Below are 6,154 nucleotides of genomic sequence, written 5' to 3'. Positions count from 1 at the left end.
GCAAAAATACCTCCATCCCTTTTAGACGAGCACGGTGCCTTTTAGCTGTTGTCCCAATGCCAGACTGTAACTGGAGCACGTGTAGATCCACAAGCCCCAGACTCTCCCTAATTCCCTCCATGTGCACGACTGTACTTTCCCCGGCCCTACAGAAAACACGTCATGCGGTTGGTTTCTACTACGATCCGGATTGTAGGAAAGAGGGAGGTCTAATTGGAAGCAGATCGCGGATGTGTTTCCTCATCCAAAACTGCCACCCAATATCTTTGAGATCAGAGTTACGAATCGAAACTGGAGAGAGAGCGATTGTCTCACCGGGGCAGGTGCTTCTTTTTAAGACGTCTTCTGGGATGCTGGTTTAAACTGCTAAGTCAGGCGATATTTGTGAAAAACTATTAAACATATGGAAATAATCGGGGATGTTTATTTGCTAAGTGCACGTGTGTGTTTTATTTTTTTTTTGATGTGTGATGTAATTTGAACTGAAACATGAAAGCAGGGCAGGGTATATTGAGTAGCCCCTCAATGAGCTAACAAAACGACATGTAATTTTTTTTACACTTGAATGAATCAAAAGCTGAAGTGCTAGTGTTTGGCCTTTCGAGTGTCTGTGAATCTACAATTAATCAGTTAGATTCGTTTAAGCCTAAGGTCCAGAGTCACGCAAAAAGTCAGTTATTTTGACACTGAGTTAAAGTTTGACAAGCAAATAAATTCAGTTTCTATCAATTGAGGAACATTGCCAAATTGAAGCCTTTTCTGCAGGGGCATCGCTAGACCCTATTAATGGGGCACGTGCCCCAGTAAAAATCTCCAGTGCCCCAGTAAATGCATTGAGATATGATTTACTTCATATGCAAGTGTATTTATTAAGAGTGGTAATTCTGAAATAAAGACGTTATTCTCTATGTGCAACTGAACCAATGCAGGTGAAAGCAATGTGTTTAATCAAAAAGCAAACTGAGGCATCTCCGCATGTGCGCAGAGAACCCGCGCGCCTCACGCACGCGCCGCTCTTCTGCCGGTGCGAGTCCCGGTAGTTAACATACGCGCCAAAAAAGCGGGCTACTGGCTTGTCACGCGCCGCGCATGCGTTGTAAAACCGGTGTAACGGCCTTTTTTTATTTTGCAAGTCGACAAAACTAAAGTTTAAACAATATGACGGTGATCTTACTAAGCGTGCCTCCTGATAGATTTTTTTTTTGTATGAGGCAAAAAGGAGGGATGAGGAGTCAGGGAGGTAAAGACTTAATAAACCTAATTCTCTGCCATGTGTCAAGTCTAAGACAACAGATAATTCTATAAAACATATATTTTTTTGTATTTTATTGAATTGTCTATAGAATTTCATTCAAATAAAATGAAAATATATGCAAAAGATTTCCTAAATGATCTTAGCATCACTCCAGTTGTGTGTAAACATTGTTTAGTTACATTTAAGATTATTTAGAATAATAATTGTACAATAACAAGAATACTTTTATTTATGATAAAGATTTATTTAAAAAAATATATATATATGTGTGTGTGTGTGTGTGTGTGTAGTATTCATAGTTTATGAATTTGAATGAGTGTGTATGGATGTTTCCCAGTACTGGGTTGCAGCTGGAAGGGCATCCACTGTGTAAAACATATGCTGGAATAGTTGACGGTTCATTCCGCTGTGGCGACCCCTGATTAAATAAAGAGACTAAGCCTATCTGTTGTCCTTTAGACCCGACTCATAATTTTTTTTAGGCCTAATCCTACCTCCCTGACTTTTCATCCCTCCTTTCTGCTTCATAGCATGTTTAGTTAAAATAAGATCAGGTTTCACAAAGCATGAACTCTGCGTAACTTTTTTATGTGCATGTTAACAACTGGGATTCGTCTTCTGTCTTCAGATGTGCTGCTGAGGTTTCTCAGTCCCAGAGTCGTAAAAACTTCTTTCTAAGTAGTTTCGCGCGTCCTCTGTTCTTGCGGTCTTGAGTATTGGAACTGAACTTTGGCGGCTGATGATGACGTTACACAAGAACACGAGGCCGCAAGACCACTAAAGAACGCATATTGAGAAACAGCCATTGATTTACTTCCATCGGCTAGACACCTGTCTCACAGCTCTGTGAATGCCGGTGCCGTTACTTATTGATCCGCGATCGGTAAAAGTAGCTTGTGTGTACGCCACTGCGCTACTTGACTAAAAAAAATAGCTTCGCTTCTGAAAAGCTATTTGATTTATAAAGTAGCGTCGCTACCGCCATGCTACTGAGAAATGTAGCTATATCAGAATAGTACCGCTTTAATAAATGGCCTTAGCTGAAGGCATCGTGCATATCAAAAACAGGCAAAGCAACAGATTAATATTATTAAACATATCCCAGATTTTTAAAGAAATGTTTTTGATGTAACGCCCTTTGTAATTTTCAACATTTTCATAAGGAGCTGTAATTTAATTTAATTACTGAGTTTTCCTCAGTAACTGTAACGAATTACTGTTACTTTTATTTTGTAATTAAATGACGTAACGCCATTACATGTAACTAGTTACTCCCCAACACTGATATTGAAACTACTAACACTCAAAAAGAAAACGTAATTTTGATTCCACACGAGCTTTAAGAATGGGGTACGCCTGAAACAATGCCAATAAAACACACATGTTCACAGACACACCCTCAGCCCGGCACGCTCCCAGTGTTTTGTTAGCTGGAGAATAAGGGATGTTCTGGATGGACTGGAATGAAGGGGTTGGACAACAGCTTCTCCACCCTGGATTTACGGGCAGAGGGTGATCTGGCCTTAAGGGAGGGTCAGTCACAAACCGCAGGTCTCAGCACGCAGATGCAAAGGCTCGCATTCTTGTGTTTCGGGGGTCAGGAACTATGGAGAACTAATGGAGAGCAGATTTAGTGGCTTTAGTGTTTTTATTGTCCCACAGGTGCCTGTTTCGAGAGCTCGACCAAACCTAAGCTTCCTGAAAATGACTTGCTTTTGTTTTCTCTCCGGCTTTAGACTTCGAGGAAGCACTCGACACGTTGTTTCCGTAGAATACGCTCTGGGACGTTTGTGTTGGTAATGAGGCCTTTAGGTTAGCGCTTAGGTTCAGAGCAATGGATGCCTTTCAAAGCAGACCAGGAGATTTCGAGCTGAATGGAGAATGTTTGACAATTCAGCTGCAGATTCTGAAGTCAAGATAGATGCTCGGGTGTGTGGATAGATGATGAATTGATGGACAGATCAATGATGGAACTTTTGATGGATGGGTGTATGTGTTGTTGGATGGATGAATATATTGTTTGATTATGGATTATAAATGGATATGTACTTAGATTGAGGGAAGGATGGTATGTAGACGAATGAATGGTTGGATGCATGGGTATGTAGGTTGATTTATGGATGGATATGTAGATGGATGGATGGATAGATGGATGGATAGTTGGATCAATCGATAGGTGGATTTATGGATGGATATGTAGATGGACATATAAATGGATGGTTGCATGGATGGATGGATGAATGGATGGATGAATTGGATAGGTTGATTTGTGGATGGATATGTAGACAGAGGGATGTTTGGGTGGATGAATGAATGGATGGATGGATGGATGAATTGTATAAGTTAATTTATGGATAGATATGTAGACGGATGGATGGTTGGTTGGTAGGTTGGTTGGTGGGTTGGATGGATTGATGGATGGATGGATAGGTTGATTTATGAATGGATATGTAGACGGACGTAAGGATGTATGGTTGGTTGGATGGATGGATGAGTGGATGGATAGATGAATTTTATAGATAGATTTATGGATAGATATGTAGACGGATGGATGGTTGATTGGATGGATGGATGGATGGATGGATAGGTTGATTTATGAATGGATATGTAGACTGAAGGAAGGATGGATGGATGAATGGATGGATGAATTGGACAGGTTGATTTATTGATGTAGATATGGATATGTAGATTGATTGATATTTGGATGAACAGGTAGATTGATGTATGGATGATAGATGGATATGTAGATTGATGGATGCATGAATTGGATAGGTTGATTTGTGGATGGATATGTAGACAGAGGGATGTTTGGATGGATGGATGGATGGATGGATGGATGAATTGGATAAGTTGATTTATGGATAGATATGAAGTACGGATGGATGGTTGGCTGGATAAATGGATGGATGGATGAATTGGATAGGTTAATTTATGGATAGATATGTAGACGGATGGATGGATGGTTGGTTGGATGGATGGATGGATGGATGGATGGATGGATGGATGGATGAATGAATTGGACAGGTTGATTTATTGATGTAGATATGGCTATGTAGATTGATTGATATTTGGATGAACATGTAGATTGATGTATGGATGATAGATGGATATGTAGATTGATGGATGCATGAATTGGATAGTTTGATTTGTGGATGGATATGTAGACAGAGGGATGTTTGGATGGATGAATGGATGGATGGATGGATGGATGGATGGATGGATGGATGGATTGGATAAGTTGATTTATGGATAGATATGAAGTATGGATGGATGGTTGGCTGGATAAATGGATGGATGGATGAATTGGATAGGTTAATTTATGGATAGATATGTAGACGGATGGATGGTTGGTTGGTTGGATGGATGGATGGATGGATGAATGGATGGATAGGTTGATTTATGAATGGATATGTAGACGGACGTAAGGATATATGGTTGGATGGATAGATGGATGGATGAATTTGATAGATTGATTTATGAATGGATATGTAGACGGACAGATGGCTGGTTGGTTTGGATGGAGGAATTGGATAGTTTGATTTATGGATGGATATGTAGACTGAAGGAAGGAAGGAAGGAAGGATGGATGGATGGATGGATGAATTGGACAGGTTGATTTATTGATGTAGATATGGATATGTAGATTGATTGATATTTGGATGAACATGTAGATTGATGGATGGATGAACATGATGGATGGATGGATATGTAGATTGATAAATGGATGAATGAATAGATGGATGGATGGATGGATGGATGGATGGATGGATGGATATGTAGATTGATTAACAGATGAATAAGCATGTGGGTTGATGAATAGATAGATATGTAGATTGATTACTGGATGAATCAAATGCAATAAAATTGTTAATAGAAAACGTGTAGTAGCGGTGCTCATCATTTTTGGTGGGTGCGACTCAATTTTGTCTGGTGCGGCTAAATTTTTGAAGTTAGGAGCACCGGTGCTACCAAGAAAAAAGGTTAATTTCGAGCCCTGTATTATATATTGATTGATGGTCAGACATGCTTTTCTAGTCAATATTTAACATTTGGAGTAACAAGCTTTTCTTTTCTAATTAAAATGACTGCTGCATTAATTTCTTTACATTTCAAATCAGGGTATTTTCTTATCACAAAAAAAATGATTTGCATTCTGTTTGTAGATTAATTTGAATGTTATCCTTTGTCAGTTCGGTTCCCAATAACGTACAAATATGATCGCAACAGCACCAGTAAACAAATGGAATAACCAGGGCCTAAAAAAGTCTCTGATGAATGCATTGAGAAATAAGCTCCTCCTGCTCTATGTACCATCATTGTGGTCTGATATAATCTTGCATGTGTGTGTGTGTGTGTGTGTGTGTGTGTGTGTGTTTGTGTTCACTGACATTCACTCATGTTATGTTCATCGTTGTTCTTTAATGACTGCCTGCAGAAATAAAGGCTGCATTACACTGAACTGCTTTCTCAAAAAAAAAAGGCAAGTCCTTATTGTCACAACAGTAAAATATGGAAGTGATGTGACCCCATTTTTTACATGCCTCTTGTATTCAAATGTTTAGTAGTGTAATGTAATGGCAGTGTTTCCGTCAACACATCTGAAATCTGTCATATATACTGAAGATGCGCATATTTTTATGACACCTGCTGAAACTCATGAAGTTCCCAGATGAATGAAATGCTGTAAATTAGCATTAGGATGATTGATGGCTGTATCGGTGTCACGTTTTTAAATGTTTACTGACATTCCTGACAGGCAGTGTTTCAGACAGCAGTTTTTGGTTGGCTTGTTTTCAGTTGTTCCTGGCTGCAGGTGTTTTTCTGGCCCACGGCTGCAAATCAACACTGTGAGAATCACGAGATATATCACATCTTACATCTCTTCTCATCATTCTCTAT

At 39.4% G+C, this 6,154-nt stretch overlaps 1 protein-coding gene across 1 annotated transcript in view; it reads left to right on the top strand.

Annotated features, from left to right (window-relative positions):
• Positions 1–6,154, top strand: part of nhsa (Nance-Horan syndrome a (congenital cataracts and dental anomalies)) — a 245,683-nt gene that overhangs the window by 125,506 nt on the left and 114,023 nt on the right. The gene's annotated exons all lie outside the window — the stretch shown is intronic.

This window comes from Danio aesculapii, chromosome 23, assembly GCF_903798145.1.
Source record: "Danio aesculapii chromosome 23, fDanAes4.1, whole genome shotgun sequence".
In the NCBI taxonomy this organism is placed as follows: Eukaryota; Metazoa; Chordata; class Actinopteri; order Cypriniformes; family Danionidae; genus Danio; species Danio aesculapii.
This window is presented reverse-complemented; position numbering and strand designations above follow the sequence as displayed.